The sequence below is a fragment of the Danio aesculapii genome, chromosome 8 (genome assembly GCF_903798145.1).
Source record: "Danio aesculapii chromosome 8, fDanAes4.1, whole genome shotgun sequence".
Taxonomy (NCBI): Eukaryota; Metazoa; Chordata; class Actinopteri; order Cypriniformes; family Danionidae; genus Danio; species Danio aesculapii.
The window spans coordinates 24,301,823-24,323,616 of NC_079442.1; the positions used below are offsets into that span (position 1 = coordinate 24,301,823).

The 21,794-nt window shown below is 35.8% G+C and overlaps 1 protein-coding gene across 2 annotated transcripts in view; it reads right to left on the bottom strand.

Moving 5' to 3' along the window:
• Positions 1–21,794, bottom strand: part of grid2 (glutamate receptor, ionotropic, delta 2) — a 673,181-nt gene that overhangs the window by 17,007 nt on the left and 634,380 nt on the right. The window lies entirely within an intron of this gene.

Below are 21,794 nucleotides of genomic sequence, written 5' to 3' on the forward strand. Positions count from 1 at the left end.
CTTATATGAAAGGCAAAGGCCTCTAGATTATGCTTACTTTACCAAAATAAAATATGATCATGCCTTGATTATTTAATTAGGACAGTAAGGTCTGACTTGCTTAGACAAAAGTCTTGTCATTTAACAGAAATAAGGTACAGTTTAGAATATAAAGTCATGGTACAGTGGAAAAAGACTTAATATTGTGCATGACTCCCATAAGCTTGGATGACTGCATCCATACATCTCTACAATGACTCAAATAACTTACTAATAAAGTCATCTGGAATGGCAAAGAAAACGTTCTTGCAGGACTCCCAGAGTTTATCAAGATTCTTTGGATTCATTTTCAATGCCTCCTCCTTCATCTTACTCCAGACATGCTCAATAATGTTCATGTCTGGTGACTGGGCTGGCCAATGCTTGAGCACCTTGGCTTTCTTTGCTTTCAGGAACTTTGATGTGGAGGCTGAGGTATGAGAAGGAGTGCTATTCTGCTGCAGAATTTTCCCTCTTCTGTGGTTTGTAATGTAATGGGCAGCACAAATGTCTTGATACCTCAGGCTGTTGATGTTTTCAGTTTGCAGATCTCTTGCACGCCCCCAAACTGAATGTAACCCCAAACCATAATTTTTCCTTTAGCAAACTTGACTTCTGTGAGAATCATGGGTCCATGTGGCTTCCAGTAGGTCTTCTGCAGTATTTGTGATGATTGGGATGCAGTTCAACAGATGATTCATCAGAGAAATCTACCCTTTGACACTTTTATAAATGATCAACTAAAAGTCAAGTTGTATTTGCTGTTCTTACAACTGGAGTCGATGACAAGACTTTGTCAGATAGTGTACTTGTAAACATTACAAATGTAAAAAATTTGCAGGAAATATATATTATACAAAAAGACATTTAAGGACAAATTCTACTATTATTTATTTATTTATTTATTCATTCATTCGTTCGTTCGTTCGTTCGTTCGTTCGTTCGTTCGTTCGTTTGTTCATTCATTCATTCTTTCATTCATTTATTCATTCATTTATTTATTCATTCAAGTCCTATCTGTAGTGTTTTTTTGATGAAGATTATCATTTCAGTTTAGGGGCATAACATCTCTAATTTCAATTAATAAAATTAAAATTAAATTATAATTTCACTTTACTGGTATGCAGAATATAGTGTGCTTAGTGGTATGACACATCAGATTTAAAATAGACCCAGTAGAATAAAAACAAATAAGAAATAAAAATAAAAATATATAAAAATAGCATCAGCACCAAAACAGAACCGAGCCCTGTGGTACACTAAGTAAGGTCAGCCTCTGAAATGCTTGCCATGACTAACAGAAAGATTTTCATATCTAATGGAAGATTTTTTTTTTTTTTTTTTTTACAAATTTGAAATACAGTGTTCCTAATCCCAACTTAACATCAAAGACAAAATAAGAAGATAAGGGAATTCAATGGTTTACAAAAATAAATAGGAGAGCTCAAATACAGAAACACTAAAAAGAATGGGAAAAAGTGTAATTAAAGAGACAAATCGGTTATACCCTACCATCTAAATCAGAAGTACTTTTCTACAACACAACAGATGACAGAGAACTTCCCTTAACAGAAAAATCATCTATTTGCTCAGAAATAAGTTCCCTGCTTCAAGACGGCTAAAGTAAGACAAATATCAAGCTTCATTAGATAACTGAAGTGCTGCACTCCATGCCTGGACATTTACTACTGGCCTAAATATATGCACGATTATGCACAATTTTATTGTGTGTCGCATTACAGAAATGGACTGTGTTATGGATGGAAATTTAATATCAGCCTGTTTCATTCTTACACATTAATTGAGCCACTGAGATCTGTGTAACACCCTATAAATAACTCCGAACGGTCCCAGTCTGTTCAGTGGCATCTGTTGCTGCAGTGATTCGTGTCGACTGCCAGCACCAGGGGGCAGTGTCTCCTCAGCAATAACAAGAACAGCAGGCTCCATGATGAAGAATCGCTGTTCTGATGTACCGATGCCAGTCCAGCGGCTGCAAATGAATGATAATGAATACAGGACACAAAGGTTTAGGAGAATTTGCCTCATTGATTGGCTGATCTGTATTGCGTGGCCGTCTCTCTCTCCAGCCTGATTGTCTGCAGTCAGGAATCACTGCACAGTTTGGCCTCAGAGGAAAAGACAAGCGAGCTTCCAAGAGCCTGTATTCACATCCAAACTGCAGCTGTTGCAAACACTAACTGGCGGCGTTCAGCGTTCACACTAACACCGTCGAAACATTCAACATTTGTTCAAAGAGCTACTCTTCATTTTTATATCCCTATCGCTGTCTCGTAACAAAGCCATGCAGGTGTAAAGATTGTCCTGTTGGGTTTTAGCAGATGGAGAATGACCCATCCGCATTCTGCTATGGACACAGCACACAAGACTCGAAACAAGGTGGGCCAATGTTGAGAGATACGCTTTACAGATCGCTTTTTAAGCGCGCCAATGACATTTAGCCATGCAACGCTGGCTACATATGCTGCTTTAGAGGATTCGGAGACCTGAAACCACAATGAGGACAATTCAAGAGAACGGTGCAAAATGTGCCCAGGGAGCCGTAATCCGCTGTCATTATGATGCCAAGTACTGTGACTAAGAAAGCAAAGATGTAATCGATGTCCCACTGATCTTTACAGCGCATATTGTTACAAATGAAGGGATTAGTTCACTCCAAATTGAACATTCTGTCATTATTTGCTCTCCCTCATGTCACTGTAAACAAACAACCCTGGCTTATGAAAAATATGCTTGTGGCAACGTTTCTACAGAAATTCGTTGCTTCTTGTGTGTTGGGCAGCTGTTTTGAATTTCCTATAACGTGTTGTGACAGTGTGAAAAGTCATACATATGGACAAAGTTAAACCAGAATTGAGTTTGACACTAGGATATAATTTTTGATAATTTCTTTAAGCGGATGACAGACACTGGTTCATTTATGTGAGGATAGCAATATAAAGATTAAAGCTGCAAGCAGCGATAGAAGGGATCTGGCACCCGGGCTCACTACTGCCCGGTGGCCTTAGGATGACAGAGAACAGTGGACAATAATAAGTTAAGCTTATAAATATAAAAAACCTGAGAAAATCATAGATTTTTTTTGCCAAACTTCCTTCTGTCAGCAGGTGGATCAGACATTGTGTAGTTGAGTTATAAATACTTCTTCCATGGTGAACATTAAACTTTGTCAGTCTGCCGTTCGATGAAAACTCTAAATCTTCACAATTAAACATCACAAAGGCTTTTGGATCAAACGAACAAATCCTGTATTTGATCTTATGAAACATCTAGGAGGAGTTTATTACAGTGAAAAACATGTCATTTCCTGGTGCCAGCAGGTGGCGTTATGACTGTAAATGAATATTGGCATGTAAACATGTTCAGGGTCAGGACTCCTTTCAAATGTGTGAATTGAAATGTGTTGAGGCAGATCAGACACTGCAAGCTTTAGTTATAACAACTTCTTGTTTCATGGTGAAACATCAAAGTTTGTGAGGCCGCCACAGACATTCCCTTCGACGAAAACTTCACAATTTAACATCGCCACGGCATTTAGATCACAATATCCAATTTTGGTTTTGATCTGATAAAATCCATAGGAGGAGGAAGTTAAAAATACTTCCTGTTGGATTTCACTCCAAGAGACATTTTTGTAGGTATTGGCATGTTAGATGTGTGTGCCAATTTTCGTACGTGTGCGTGTATCGTAGTTCGGGGGCCACTTCGTCAAATCTGCATAGGTGGCGCTGTCGAGCTATTTTGCCACACCCACTTATGAAACCTATAACAAACGTAAATTTTCGCCACTTTTGGTGCGTGTACAAAGTTCCGTGAGTTTTGGAGCATGTCTAGACCCTCAAAATCAAGATTCATTCTTGAAGAAGAAGAAGAAGCGGAGCAACTCCAATAGGGGCTCATATTATTCACAGTTCAACATTTACTAATGCATTATTAATATCCACATTAAAGCACAGAGAAATAACATGAATTAAATAATTTCATTAACTAATGTAAACAAAAATGAATAAATACTGCAATGAATGTAATGTTCATTGTTTGTCAATGTTAGTAAAAACCTTAACTAACATTAATCTTATTGTTAAGTGTTAGCCAATAAAGTAAACTGTGACATTATAACCCAAAATCCTTCATAAAGTGGACTAAAATCCACCAGCAACCAAAGAAGCTGCTTCAATGAGTCAGGAAAAATATTGAAGTTCAAGTTTGCACGAACTTGGTTGACAGCAGGAGCCCAGGAGAATACAGGCTGTCATTGAGGCTCATCAAAATAGTATTGATAGTTGTGTAAATATTGTCATCCTAACAGTTGTCGGAATTATATTTGCTTGTTTGTAATCCATTACACACTGTACCTTTCTGTCAAAGCTGTCTGACATTATGAAGATTAATTTGCTCTGACGCTCTTTAACCCTGAGTTTTGTCATATTATGTGACACTTTTTGAAACTACTGCAGATAAACTGAGAGACATTTTGAAAGTGTCTGAATTCATGTTAGTATGACTGTAGGCGTAACACATTATTTTAAGGTTAATTCATTGGATATTCTTACTATATGGTTTGGGTTAAAGCTGATTTATACTTCTGCATTGAGTGATCGCTGTAAACCACAGTGCATGTCTTGCACACAGCCTTGCATTTATACTTAATTTATGACAGAATTTTCACTTTTGCTTGAACTATCCCTTTAATGTACTAATTCAAGATTTCTGTCATTTACTCGTGTTAAATTATTTGAATGATTTTGATTTAATTGCATGTAATAACTAATATTGAAAACCCTGGTTAAAATGATTATATTAACATGCAGTATGGTAAAACATTTCAAGGTGATAACAGCATTGGGGCCATGAAATCACTGTTTTATGATTAATAATCAACACTGTAATTGTAATTTGATTAAAAACTATTTTGTCTCTCATCTCAAGTAGGATTTCTAATAAGTCTGGATAGATTAAAAAGAAATAAACGTTCTGTATTCTAGGTCTTGAAAACCCATACAATATATTTAAGTCATCAATGTTAGCAAAACTGAATACTTTGTTAAATAAATAATAATTCAATGCATTTCAATAAAAGTTTTCGTAATTTTTAAAAGTGTCATTTATTTACTTTGCTTTTTTTTTTTTTAAGATTTATTTGTCATTTTTGCCTTTATTAGGATCGGACAGCAGCGGGACAGGAAATGAAGCTGGAGAGAGAAAAGAAGATGAGATTCAGAAGGTATCATAGTTGGGACACACACTCAGACGTCGGAAGCTCAATAGCTCAATAGTATCGACACAGTTCCCACAAGGCTATCAGCCCAGTCAGCTTCAGTTTTAGTAAGTTTTTAGACTGTATGCTTTATTCATCTTACAGTTACAATCTCAGTTAGTAATTTTTTATTTATTTTGTGAACAACAGTTGTAGGACTTGATTAAATGGACCGTAACTAACATGAACTAAAATGAACAGCTGACTTTATTGAGCTTAGGCCCCACACTAATATGTTTTGGTTTTAAAACACATAGGTATTGCTACAGTTATGCCTTCTATTCACACTACCCCGGAGGTTTCGAGCCCCGAAAACAGAGTTTTGGAAACGCTGAAGAGCCCGTTTTCATTTTAAAATGCTGCTGCTTTGAGTCAGTGTGGATGGTGGAAAACTGAGACGTGGTTGCAGACATTCACCTATTTGATCGGGGCTTTTCCCTCAAAATTAAGTACACAAAGTACAGTATTGCATTGTGTCCTAAGTTCAGACTTCGCAAGTTCAATATGGAAAACAAACTCCAGAGGACACGTCGGGTAAATCTTCAAAGGGAACAGTGTACTTTATAACCTCATTCTCATCACCCTGGCTACGTTGTTTCACTATCTTAACAATAAAATGAAATCATGATATAAGGAAACTGTCTATTTTCAGTTTGATATTAACAGCTTAACAGACACCAGAAATGTTGAGGCGTCGTGTAGCTACATATTTAAATGATCTTATTTTAATACATATTTTAATATTCACTGTATGCATATTTATAACAAAACAGAGCCTATAAAATAACTGCCTCCTTTCATTTTCAGTAAAAAATATGAAACATACCATGCCTCTTGCTGAATATCAGTTTTAATAATCAATAACGGCCATCAATAATACAATAAGTTTATATAATATAGGAAATAAATGCAAGCAATCAGTCAAATGTGCAGAATCAGTGTACGTGGTTACATCATTTAATATATTAAAGTACCCATTAACCTGAAGCTACGACCGTAATTTTTTTCAGATTGTGACACAGTTCCTAAAGAAACATCATTTTAAATAAGCAAACAGTTGGCATGGCTTGTTTTTTCTACCGCAAGCTGAATGGATGTAAGGTAGGCATTTCAATCAGAAAGATAGGGAAAGGGGTTTTTAGAAGAGTTATACAACCTAACAGACATTTTGATTTCTTGGGGACTTTAACTTATCTTTGAGCTCAGCCAAAACACATTACCTGATAGATTCAAAAGACCGAAGAGTCGTTAGATAGAGACTAGATGAATTAAATATCATGTTTAACAACTATAGTGAGATGCATTTCAGCAGTACATCCTTGATGAATTGTCTGACATGCACTGCTCTCACCTGTGGTTTTGGGCTTAAAGCACCCGCTGACTGCCTGGAGCTCAGACACGCGCATACGCTACAGAGCATGCCAGAGTGTGTGTTTGTGGGCATGTGATGTGCGTTTTCAGCAGTATAGTGTGGATAAAGATCTTTTCAGAAATGCTAGATGAAACACCAATGGACGTGGATCATTTTCATTCTAAAACACTGTTTTAAAACTAAAATATAGTGTAAACGCCGTCACACTTTACAATAAGGGTGCATTCATTAATGTTGGTTAAATGCATTAAAATGAACAATATTTGTATTTATTAATCATAGATCAATATTTACTAATGCATTATTAAAATCTAAATTTCTGCTTGGGTAACCTCAGTTAATGCACTGTGAGTTAACAAGATCTAACAATGAATAACTCATTCATTAACTAAGGAGGAATTAATACTGTAATACCTGTACTGTTCAAACACTAGCAAATAAATGCCTCATTATTAGACGCTGTAAGTCAATGCATTAACTAACTAAAGTGACCATATTTTTTAAAAACTATCTTATATACCACAAGACACATTGATTTGGACTGCAGTTAGATTGATGTTCCTCCATCACGGTGACAGATATTACTTTTAGCAATTTTAACACTAGTGCATATTACAGTTTCATTCTCCGTGGTAATATTGCACAGTGACGAATGAGTTCTGAGATGAGATGCTTGATCTTCAGCTCTTCCTTGAAGACCTCATTCCCACTGGAGGTCACCAGAACACGTCCCATCACAGGCATATGGAACAGCCTACTTTTGAAAAATTAGTCGGCGACATTTATGAGTGTTGCCGTGATGGATGTCTCAACACTTGCTGGGTCAACATGCCGTGCGCTGCTTCAGGGCTCAGATAATAGCTTACATCTGACCACACTGCTGCGATGACAACAGGGCGGCAAGCATGAATGTCAATGAACAAATTCTATTCTATTTTATTCAATTCTGTCATGTTCGGACGTATAGAATATGCAGTCCAGGCTCATAAGAAATAAATTAGGAAATTTTTTATTTTTTTAGTTGTTTTTAGAAAAGTATCTCCAGCAGAAAAGATATCCAAAGATCCCATTTTAAATTGTAAAGAAATCTGTGTTTTTGAAACAAACGAAGACAGCAGAAGTCAACGATTTGTTTTAACTATTTCGCCTGACATGTTTAGTGCTCCAAAATATTGGAAATGTTTCACAAAATAAAATATATTTTCTTCAAAGGGGAAACAAGTTTTAGTTTTTAACCCAGACATTTAAACGGAATATATATTAGAGCAGTAATCGCAATACCGTGATGCTGTGAAACCGTCATATTTTATCCAAGGTTATCATACCATCAGAATCTTATACCGGCCCATGCTTAGACATATGGAATAATATTTCCAAAGCTGCACTCATTTAAATTTGAGAAGAAGAAAAAAATCTCAATATTCATCTATGAATCCTGTTTAATCATATCACACATTAAAGCAAATCTTTTACAAAATCACCATGTTCACCACAGTCTCTGGACTTGCTGCTTCCCAGACACCATTACTTTAATGATTTTTAAGGGATGAATCACTGTCTGACCATCTGAGATTAGGCACGGATATAAACATTATGATCATGATTTCCAACACTATTACAGCTCGTTGTGAGTGTATATTAGTACCATTTGTTGTTCCCTTTTGGTATCATGTAGACTGTTTGGTCCCAGAAATGGCAGCTTCTATTCTATTCTATTCTATTCTATTCTATTCTATTCTATTCTATTCTATTCCTATTCTTTTCTGTGACACCTTTTAACCTAGGTCTGAAACAAGTGTCAACCGTCAAGGACTCTCATTAAAAAGCCAGTTTCTGACCTTGTGGTTTTCCGGCAGCTGCTACTGGGCAAATTAACAGTCTTGGTGCTTAATGAATTAACACCCTGGTGTTTTTAACAAATGAGAAGCAGTGTGATCCACAGGAATTAACACCAGGCACTTTTTTCCTGTGAGAATCAACTGTCCAGTTTTTGCCCTTGAGGATACGCCACATGCTTGTCTTCAGAGATGTCTCAGAGGAGACATGACAGTAGACATTTCTGAAGAGACCAGATTTTACCTTTTTTTTTTTGAGAAAAGTCTGTGATGGCCATATGCTGATAGAACTTTCTATTTTCTCCAATTTGCTCACTTTTGCTAAACTACAGCAGAAAACTTTGTGTAACTTGATATTTTGTTCATTACAGCTGCAGTCTGTATGTTTTGCCTCGTTGTCACTGTTGCGATTTTTTGCTAAATAATATTCTTTGTGTAGGTTGAGCATAGCTGCGGCTCCTGAGTGTGGACTGATCTAATGTTTTGCTGGTTATGTGTGGGTTGTCAATCACAGCACTGGTGTGGATACTGTACTTTAAGATTCTAAATCTTGACAGTTTGACCCAAATAAGAATTTTCACTGACGAATGTCTTCTGAACAAGTCAGTAACATGTGCGACACTTTTGATCTGACCAACTGAGAGGGGAAAAGGGATTACAACAAATTGCTCAATGTACCAATAGTCTTTAAAGTTTCCATGGAATTAAAATCAAGTATTTTAGATGTTAGTATAAGTATGTTAGTCTTGCGGCATGGTGGCTCAGTAGTTAGCACTGTCCTCTCATGCTGTGTTCACACAAGACGCGGAACGCGCGGATAAATCGCTATTTGCAAAAATAGACCCAGCAGCGAAATGATCACGCCACTGCTGCTTCAGCTCTGCTCATGCTCCACGCTGGTTTCGCGTGCGGTATGAAAGCTCTAATCTGTTAACATGAATGCCAAAAAAAACAAAAACGCGCTGCTCACACTCTGCTCGCGCATATGGGGTGAAAGAGGTGATAGCAAAAAACAGGGACTTCCACAATGAACAGACACATGAAGCAGGCTTGCCATGGCAGAAAAGATGATAGTCAGCCATCAATGTCCTTTTTTTGTTACTATCCATTCTGGATTAACAAACAATACAGTTTACGTGCTTCAACCTTGCATTATTCATTAAGATAATCCAATCTCTGTAGTTCAAACAACTCAGAATTGTATTTGAGAACGTCTGTTATAACTATTAAAAAGTAGTCAGGTTTAAATAAGGCTCAGGCTCATAATTACAGTTAATGTGTCGGACCAGGTCAGGCTCAGACACAAGGTGCACGAGCTCAGGTAAAGTTGGGTTTAATTTTTTTGGACCCAATCTAACATCTATTTCAAAACCTTTTTACATTCAACAACTAAATCCAATTAGCTCATATCACACCAAGCAAGGCAAACTATTATTGCCATTCTAGTCTTAACAGCATTGTGTGAGTCCATGAATTTAGTGTGTATTAGAAATACATTTCAATATTTGTACAGTCTAAATGTCATTACATTTGAATTTCATCTAAGTAATTTGTTCTTTTAACCCAAAAAAGCCAATTAAAGTTCCTTAGCACTCATTCTCTTTTACAATCCGCCATTTATTCCAACAGCTGTGATAAAAGGCTATAAATGAGCCGCCATCTGCAGCTCCTCGCATGTGATACAGCCAGGAGTTTTTCTGTATGGAAACAAATGTGATGTAACATGACATAAATGTGACTAAGAATGGCCCACCCATATATCCCACAAAAACCCAGTACCATTTAAAGGATGAAACATTACACACTTACAGTAAATCAGCCAGATGTAAAGAGATTTTATCACTGGTTGGCTATGTACTTGCTTAACAGTTCATTTTAAGTAATTTATTTGTGTTAAAAAAAAAAAACAAATAAAAATATAGCATGCAAATAGTGCCACAGTGATGTCGGGGCCCCTCACTGCATAATCAAAAATGAGTATGAGTGCCATTTCATATTGCCTATAGTTTATTTAGTGTTTTATAACAATGATTTTTTATTTTATTTATTAGAATTTGTCTATTAATATACAATGAAATCATGCCTTGCTCTATATTTAAACTACCCATAAAAAGTTAGCCAAATAATCCAAAAAGCATTCCACATTTCTAAACGTTCCTTTGTTCAAGCATTTTTTCTGCAGAAAGTTCACAGTGATTGAAATGCCCATCTGACATGTGCACATTAACTCAAATTGAACAATCTATCTATTTGGTTAATGATAGTTTGATGAATGTCAATTGTCATTCAAGAAAATTACCGAAATTAACAACCCGAAAGGGGTTAATGGGTGGGGGGTGTCCTGCATTACCCTGTGTGCGTGTCCTGCATGACCATCAGCTATATGATTAACATACATTTATGTGCTATGTCCTTTTGGAACAAACTTTGAGCTTGTCATTTGTATTTAAATAGCCAATAGATGTGTTTAAATTATTTGTATTTTGAACAAAACAAATGAATCTGAATGATTAAAACATATTTGAAATACTACTATTTTCCAGATTATGCAATTTGGCTTTAGTCCAACCATAGACATGACAATTAGATTTAACATTCATAATTATGTGTTTTAATAAAACAACATTATTTTTTGTTTTATTCTTTAAACAAATTACTTTTTCCCCAAATTTAAAATTTGCCACATTTTTTTATTAGCTCTCCTGAATTATAAGCCGCCCTGTTTAGTTTCTTTCCTCAATTTCTGTTTAACAGAAATATTTTTTCAACACATTTCTAAACATAATAGTTTTAATAACTCATTTCTAATAAATTGTTTTATCTTTGCCATGATGACAGTACATAATATTTTACCAGATATTTTTCAAGATACTAGTATTCAGCTTAAAGTGCAATTTAAAGGCTAAACTGTGTTAATTAGGCAAGTTAGGGTACTTCGGCAAGTCATTGTATAACAGTTGTTATGTGAAGTGGGACACTGACAAGGAAGTGCGGATCCAAATGCAGGGTTTATTACTAGAGAATGGTCAGGCAAGCAATGGTCAACACAGGAGCAAACGGATGTATACAGGCAAATCCAGAGTCGTAGTCGATAAACAGGCGGATGGTCAAAAGGCAGGCAGCAGACAGGAATAAACAATAAAACAAAGCAAGGGTCTAACACGGCAAGGAAAGGAAAACGTGCCGTAATGTCACAGGTAACAAGACTCAGTAACTGGTGTGTGTGTCTGTGCTACTTTTAAAGTCCGAGTAATCAGTTCATAATGATCCTCCGGCTGTGTGAGTGTGTAATTAACAGAATGAGGAACTGGTGTGTGTGCGGTGCATGCTGGAAGTTGTAGTTTGTATGTGTGGCAGATTTGTAGTTCTCCAGTGATCTGCAGTAATTAGATCGCTGGCGACATTAACATTTGTTCTGTAGACAATCGGAAAACAAATATCGCTTAAGAGGGCTAATAATATTGACCTTAACATGGTTTTTAACAATATGTATTTTTTATTCTATTCTTCTATTCTTTTATTCTATCCAAAAATAAAAACAATAAAACAATAAAGCAAATCCGACTTTCTCCACAAGAAAAAAATTATAGGAAATACTGTGAAACGTCTTTCTCTTCTTGGGAAATATTTGAAAAAAAAAAAAAAACACAGGAGGACTAAGAATTTTGACTTCAACTGTGTCATTTTTTTAGACAACAAAACAGTAATTTTGCATTTAAGACTTTAAAAGCAGCCATTTAACTACTTCCAACCTGACTCAACCCTGCTGCTTTCCCTTCAGACGCTTAAAGAGAAACAACAGCTTCACAGCAGCGGAGATTTTATTTGCTCTTTATTCCCTCTCCTCCCAAAACAGAGTGATAAATGGAGTGAAAGGTGAGTGAGGACGAGGAGAGGGAGATAAGCGGTGTGCGTGCAGAACAAGTTGTGGTGGACTGACAGGCCAAAACAAAACTCAAGCAACAAATTCACCTTCTCCACTCCCTTTGAATTGCACTATCACTGACGGGCCCAGAGTTCAGCCGGCGGCGCTTCATCTTCAATATCGAGGGCTAAACACAAACACTTGGCCTTGTTAACTGCACAAGTCTGGATCAACCTGATTCTCCATGACAACTGGGTGATCTGGTAACTGCAACAAGCTTTCATTTAACTCCTCGGTTTGACACTGAGCTCTGGGTGCGGCGGGTACTCATTTCTCTGTTGTTTGGGGATTTAGGCTCCTCTCGGGCCCCTGTGTGTGCCTGACTTCAGTGTGGACTGCTGGAGCTGTTGCTAGGCAACCAGCTGCGGCAGAAATGATCATGCTATTAGATGTGTCTGACTGCGGGGAGACAAACTACTTGATAAGAGCTGCAAAAACACGATGAGAAAAGGAACAGAAAGACAAAGGCAAGCAGTTTTCTTGCCTAGGAAATACAGAAGGAATTTCCTCTTTTATTATCAATACCAATCAGAACATCTGAAGGATGCTAGACATCTCGGAGAGACATCTATATGTGTTCTATACAGAAACACGGTTATATGAAAAGGGGTTTTCAAGTGTAAACTATATTACATTCATTTATTTATTCATTTTCTTCCAGCTTGGTCCCTTTATTAATCAGGGGTCACCACAACGGAATGAACCACCAACTTATCCAGCAAATGGTTTACACAGCTGACAACCCAACACTGGGAAAGACCCATACACTCTTGCATTCACACACATACACTATGGCCAATTTAGCTTATTCAATTCACCTGTACTGCTTGTCTTTGGACTGTGGGGAAACTGGAGCACTCGGAGGAAACCTACACGAACACGGGGAGAACATGCAAACTTCACACAGAAATGCCAACTGACCCAGCCTTGGCTCGAACCTGCAACCTTCTTGCTGAAAGGCGATTGTGCTACCCACTGCGCCGCCGTGATGCCAAATATGGCACAGTTCTAAAATGTGGCACAGTTCATTATGCATATTTTTTTTCCTGAGCAAAAATAATGATTATTACAATTTTTTTAACCAATGTGCAAGTGACCTATTTGTCACAAGAGCTTTTAACTGTTTAAAATATAATCGAATTTAGTAGGATCACTTATTCTTTTACATATTTTAGCATTATTAGCAAGTATAGGTCAGAAATAATAGATGTGTCCCAAACCGCATATTTAAGCACTATTCTATAAATCGTGTAAGTAGTGCATTCATACTAAGTGCACATTAAAATCCTGGATGATGCTCTTATTCAACCACTTAAAAAATGTGTCGACTGTTGGACACTTCACGCACTCAACGGATTTGCTCACATAGCGTAAGAGGGAGAGCTTTCGGATTTTGATGTTGGATTACTTTATTTATTTTGGATTGTGAAAGCAAAATTCTCCTACGAGAGTAATTATGCTGCCTCCCGATGGTGACTGCGGCTGTACTCATGGCAGGAATTATTTGGTAGTTAGGTCATTTATTTTACTGATTTGGCAACCGTCAAACATCATCAGGGAAACGGTTTGAATTTTCGCTTAGTAAAAAAACAATTAGTGTTGCATTTGGGACAACACTACATACATATACTATGCTGTTGAGTGTGTAAATGCATAAGTACATACAGTAGTGCATAGTGTACAGTGTGCCATTTGGGACGCAGATAATGTTTTTTCATCTTTACATAAATACAGCTGGGAAAAAATGAAGTGACCACTTTTTTCAGTTCTCTGGATTTGTTAGGTATGAGTTTCAGTAAAATGGTAATATTTATTTTATTCTCAAATGGTCTGATAATATTTCTTCAAAATTTTTACATTTTTTTCCTCCCCAGGGCAGATGCTTGTGCTGTAGAAACCCCTGATAAAGAAAAGCCGAGGACAGAAAGTGAGTGAGGAATTTTATCTGGTTTAAAAGAATTTGGCAGTCTTTGCAGATGAAAGTGAAGAATGTAGGGGGGTGTCATGGATGAAAGTGAAAAAGAATCGTTCTAACTTCCCCAGCCCTAGCGGGAGCACTTTTAGCTTATCATTTAGCTTATTACGTATGCAGCACCTGAAAGTAGTTCCCAATTAGGTAGTTAGGTAACAGTGCTGTGTAACATCATTGCACCTGCTGCAGCCATGGTACAGCAACAAGGCCCCTTTAAATAGGACAATTATTGAAAGTCTTTTTGACATTTTTTGAGTGATATGCTAATGATCTAATGCGATTCAATGATTTATGCTAAGCTAAGCTAAAAGTGCTCCCATCAGACCCGGAGATCAGCTGATCAGAATAGATTAGACAATGGTAAAACGCAACTGTTTAACTCTAGGGGACTTGTAAAATGAGCCTATTTCCAAATAAAAGTGAGTTTTTGCACCTTCTGAAATAACTACCAAACCACAGATGACATTGTCACATCATGTGTGACCTATGTGTTAGCAATGACATATGACAACATATGCAGGTATAGTAGCGGTGACCATTTCTTAGGGTAATGTTTTTTTATTCCTACCTCTTCACACTCAGTGGCTAAGTGGAAAGCGGTAGGCGTATGGGTATTAAACTAAATTGAGATTAGGCCTTGATGTGTCAGTTTTAAATAATTTTGGCACCTGAAATAATTTGCATGCTAATCAACATTATGCCGCAAATGCTGTCAATTGAAACTGGAATGCTGTCAAGTTCAGCTGCTACTGAACCCTGAAGATTCCTTTAAGCTTTGGGAAATTTCACTTCAATTAGTCAATAATTAGTATAATTAGTGCTTCAAGAGTGTGGGATATGTGATGTTTCATTTTCCTGCTCATACCGTAGAATTGTGCAATGCTAACACTGTGTTTATTTGCCGAGCACAGCTCTTTTAATGGCAGACGTGTAGTGCAGCTCTGTTCTAACGATTTCTATCAGCCGGACAATGAGTCCAAAATGTCATGTGTTCCCAGTACCATTTGCTAAGGGACTGGCTTTGTGTAAACAGGCGACATGTGGCCATAACCAGACTGACATTGGTATCTGCCCTGAGGAGTAAATGCAAGCTCACATCTGTCCTGGAAATTGACTGGCACTGTGGGCTGCAAAATGTCAGGTATAAGCAGAGATGGCTGTAGAGTATGCCATATTTAATAGGGTAATTGGGCTTCACTCTTGGCCTTCACTCTTTTAATACCCCCTACTGATCAAAACAACAAGATGAGGCTAGATTTTTACAGGTTATGATGGAAATACGAGTTGTTGACTGCACAGATATGCAACGCCATGATGGCATTACACAGTTATATCCTGGCTAAGGTATTCTGAATGGTTGTCAAGATGTTGTGGTGATTTTTGCTGGGGTGTCCAGGATGGTTGCTGACTGGTCTGAATCAAACAACCTCTGAGAAGTCTGATATTCTGGTTCCTAGAAATGTTCCAGGCTTGTCATTCAATCCAAGTTTATAGGGTTTTCCCTACTCCATCCTACATATCAAGACTGCTAAACTTAAGCCTTGGAAATAATAGATGTAATAATGTAATAATTATTACATACATACATACATACATACATACACACACACATACATACACATACATACACATACATACATACATACATACATACATACATACATACATACATACATACATACATACACACACACATACATACATACATACACACATATATACATACATACATACATACATACATACATACACACACACACACACATACATACACACACACACACATACATACATACATACATACATACATACATACATACATACATACATAAGACTGATATTCATAAAATAATAATTTTCTTTTTATATTTATAATGAATTAATGAAAAATATGGAAATATTAACATAATTAAAAGATAAAAAATTAATAGATTGCATAAAAAACTAAAAACAAACAAAAAAAATCCAAAACAAATAAATAAAAAAACAGATGTTTTACAAAACTTTAAACATTTAAAATAAATAAAGAAATCATAAATTAAAAAGTAAATATTTATAATTAATTAAAACTACTAAATAAGTAGATTAATAAAGACTAATACTAATAAAGACTAGGGGTGTAACATATACGGATCACAACCCACAGTTCGCACATTACCCATGGATTAATAACTTTTATGAACTTGTAGATTAACCCAACATTTATAACAATTGCAAAGAGATCACCTCCCGCGTCATTCAAATCATGTTTGTGAAAGCATTTTGGCTTCCCTGTAAAATATAATTATGACAGAAAAGGTTGTGGTGGGAAAATGCTTTCTAAGTTTATTAATTAACTGTTTTCTGTCACTGTTTGTTTAGCCTGCATTAATGCATTCAGTGTAAAGCTGCACATTTAAACATTAAAAGGTCGTGATCTTAAACCAGCGTAACATGAATTATATATGGTAATGATTTGCATATATTTATTAATCCTTCGAAGCGCTGCATTCAAATCTGCGTTTGATTGAGAGTGATTTAGTTGACACTTTTTTCAGATAGTTACAATTAAATACCACAGAAGTACTGGGATAACAGTTTATACAGTTGTTCAGATATAAACACTGATGTTTATGGTAAAGATTAAAATCACTGTTTAATGGAACTTGACGCTGGTGAATGTTGTAGCACTTACATTGTGTAACCAATAGGTGGCGACAAACAACCATCAAAACTATGTCACTGAATAGGTTTTTAAAAAAAAAGATGATTCTTCGTATTGAATATTTTCTTTTTTTCAGCTGGTTCTTGATTTTTATTTTTATTATAATTACAGGTTCTAAGTTCTGTTTGGTAAAACCAATGGTTTTTGCAGTAATATTTTTGTATAAATGGAAAGCAAATGACATTTGTCTCCTCCAATTTTTGCCAATCCAAAAAATGGTCCGATCAGTGACTTAAAAAAAACCTCAGTGTGATCCGAGTGTGAGATTTGAGATTAGTTACACTAATAAAGACTAATAAAAAAGTAAATACTTCAAAATAATAATATGAGCTTAAATCTATTAAAATGAACAAACAAATAAATGAATAAATAGATGATGGATGATGTGGTGGTGAACAGAACTGAACAGAAGACACACGTGTACACTAGGGACTGTTTAAACATCTGCAGACATTTGATAAACAGCCTAAAAGAGTGCACTCTTCTGACTCGCAATCCAAGCATGACAATGCTGCTCTCTTTCACTTTATATTTCACACTACTTATTTCGTATTCTCTCGCAGCTCTCCATTGTGAAGCAGCACACCAATCAATAATGTCTAATTTAGATCTCAACCAAAGAAATAGTGATTTTGCAATTGCCTACACATGCAAGATTATAAACCACCTGTACTCAAACAATAAACCAATGATATTTTGGGATTGGTAGAAAACTACAATAATCTATACATATCTCGACACAAAAGCTACACTTATGCACCCAAATCAGTGGCGACTGCTGCTTTTCAAAGGCACGCATCAATAGCTAAACCAAATAATAAAAACAATGATAAATAAAAATGCTTCTGAATAATACAACTGAATAAATGGTTTAACGACAACTGACTAAGGTCAGACATGTTTCTACAATATTTTTAAACATAAATATCAATAGCAAACTAATCAATCCAGAAAGATTACGACCATAAAATAGTTATTTATTTTTCTTTAAGTGAATTATTTTTTGTTAGCTTGCTTCTAGCCATTCTATTTGAATAATTCAATAAGAATATAAAATAATAGTAATGTTTTTATTGTTATTAGTTGTATTTATTAATGTAAACTATGTATTTATTTAATAATGCTACTGTACCATAACAAAATGGTTAATTTATTGTAAAATAACTACACACAAAGCCTATATTTCTTTACTTTGAAACCTTTTTTGTTACTGCCTTTTTTTCAGATATTTTTCCAGCAACTAAAATTGTGTGTTGTAGGTTTCAAAGTGAAAAGAAGTACTAATTCACAGTTTTAAAGTGTTTCCAAGTGGCTTGGGATCAGACTAAATAAATCGAGCTACTGCAAGATGCCGAAGCCCATATCACGAGCTCTAAGCAATATTGCAATATAGATTTTTTTCGATATATTGTGCAGCTCTAATAGAACAAACTGCAGGTTATCCAATACAAATAACACTCATCCTGCTTTCAACTGAAGACCAGCATCCAGAGCCACTCGGTCAATCAATCAACATCAGTTTTTCCTCTGTTTAATAAAACTTATGCTCACGTAACTTCTAAAGACTCAGACATCTGCAGAATTTTACAAATACATTATTTGTAGATTAAATGTGTTATTAAATCATTCATTCATTTTCTTTTCGGCTTAGTCCCTTTAGTAATCTGGGGTCGCCACAGCGCGATTAACCGCCAATTTATCCAGCATATGTTTTACGCAGCGGATGCCCTTCCAGCTGCAACCCATCACTGGGAAACCCATACACACTCATTCGCACACATACATACACTATGGACAATTTAGCCTACCCAATTCACCTGTACAACATGTCTTTGGACTGTGGGGGAAACCGGAGCACCCGGAGGAAGCCCACGCAAACGCAGGGAGAACATGCAAACTCCACACAGAAACACCAACTCACCCAGCCGAGGCTCGAACCGGCGAACTTCTTGCTGTGAGGCGACAGCGCTACCTACTGCGCCACTGCGTCGCCCGTTATTAAATCATACTTTAACATATTTTGCCAAGTGTGTTTATGAGCAGGTTTATGCCTGTGATAGATAAATATGTTGAAGCACTGACTCACTTGATTACTTTAACAATGGATTCATTCTGATCATTGGTTGAAACTATTTTGTTGGCATGAAAAATAAATCAAAATAATAATATTGTGTCTACAATGTAAAAAATATCACATCTGTGATTGTGCTCTCAAGCAGAAATCTGGAAAACTGTATTAAAACAGCGTCCTAATATCTTATTTAAAAAAAGTGTTTCAATTCAATAGGACTTATCTTTAGACTACTATTTTTACCCCTGCTATATGTTATATGCAACTTTTCTCACATTTTTACCAAAAGCCAAATATTTCAACACTTTATCAAAGTGTTGAGTCAAAAAAAAAAGAGTAAAAATTATTGATTTTTCCTTTTTTTTTCTCATAAATGATTTGAGTATTAAGAAAAGATCATATTCCATCAATATATGTTGTATATTTCCTTTAGTGAATATATCATAAAATGTTCATTATTATTAGTAATATGCATAGCTAAGAACTATTTCAATATAATTCAACATTTTCTGAACCCTCAGTTTCCAGATTTTCAAATACTTTCAAGAGTCTCTCTAAATATGATCCTATTCCTGTTGGAAAGCTTATGTATTCAGCTGTATAAATCTCAATTATACAAAACTGACCCTAATGACCGGTTTTGTGGTCCAGTGTCAGTCTATCTGCTTGTTAAGTGTGACGTCACGCAAAGCAGCTTCCGGGTCCAAGTGCTATGTCAAACTGTATGGGGAGACTCATCAACTGGTAATAATAAATGTTTACAAAGCGATTTAATACTTTCGAAAATCATGATCACAATGTATATATCCACGCCTAATATCTGATGGCCAGAAAGTGGTAAATTTTTTATAAATTGTTACAATTTTGGTATTTTTGATGCAGCGAGTCCAGAAACTGCTGTGTACACCATGATTTTATATAAAATTCACTTTAATGTGTGATAGGACTAAAAAGTGGCCATAAATCAATATTTTCTCAATTCAAATGAGTAGCGGCTTGGACACGGAAACAGTTTTCCATACGTCACATAACAAGCGACTTAACAAGCGGATATTGGCATTTTAAAAGAAGTCTAAATGTGTACCTAAAGTGTAGTAGTAGATTTTGAAAAGGATTCAGCTGCAGTGACAGCTCTCATTATTCCTGAGGATTTAAGTAAAAAAATTAATAATGTTGCCTCACACAACATAAACAAATGCTGATAATAAATATTAACCACTCCTAATAAATAGGAAATAGGAAAATCTGTGCAGCCTCCTGCCAAAAAAAGCATTTAGTTCTACAGAAACAGCAGATGCAGTGTAAAAATGATCTGTTAATTAACAGTTTCTGTATTTTGTGATTAGAAGTGTTTCCATTTATTTACCATTGTGAATTGCATGATGGGACCTTGATCTCTGCTCTGTCGACTTTTGATTTTGAAAATTGAACTCTACAATTTAAGACAGTGACTTTTATTGACATTTTAGCAGTTTGAAATAATATAATGTATAAGAAATAGAGATATATAGAGTAATAAGTCTATAAAATAACAGAAAACGTGCTGGCATTTTATTACATGGATACAGCACTGTAATATAAAACACCAACACAGACATTATATCACTTTAAACTATACTTTTTTTTAATAAAAGTAACTTTTTTGACCTTTTTAGAGTTGTTGGAAGACTGATCAATGTCCCATAATGCAATTCAAAAGCATAAATTAACGGGGATAAATAAAAATAAAAACAAGAATCACAAAATACTTAATTTAATAATTAACGGATATTTTTTTACAGTGCAGAAGAAGTTGATTTGTGGCTTATAACAGTAATAGTTTTGAAAAAAAAAACAAAAAAACCCAGGATTTTACAAAGAACTATAGGACAATATAAGTGATTATGGTGCACTTTGAATATATGCTATTATTTGAGAGTTATTTTCTCTCTTTGTCTTCTCTCAGTGGTCTGCTTTACTCATGCATTATGCTGGATGTGTTGAGCTACTGTTCTCACATCTTCTCTCTTTAGACTCCCGGCCATGAGTAAACGCAGAGCATATATCGACTTTTACATCAACAATAGGACCATCACTCCATGCTATCATATTTTTCTCAGTCTGTCACAATACTGCCATTTCAATATACCAATTTCACTCTGAGTGAGCGATTTAACAAGGTGTGGATCTCTATTCAGCTCCTCGTATTGTAGCGGTGGAGCAGAAAACATGTTCTTGCCATTAAGAATCATATGTTGATATGTTTGATCTCCAGTTATATTCAGAAAACAACTTTGTCTTTTCAGTTGAAGAGTTGAGCTTCATTGACTGGCTAAATCTGAAAGCTTTTAAAAATTTCCTTGCTATTGATTCAGGAACTGCAGGAAAACTTTTTTTCAATTGCTCTGTTCAAATTGGAGTTGATGGTGGTCCAAGGCTCAACAATGACAGGGAAACATTTAAAATGCATGTCAATTAATGGCTTATTTATTTCATTGGCAAACCTCCAGTGGATTTCAAGTAACACACAGCTTAGCACATGCACTTTAGTACATAAAAATAAACCATGTGGGTTATTTTCCAACAAGAATAAGAAAAACAGACCTGAGAGAGTTGTATTTTAGCTGGGGATGCAGTGGC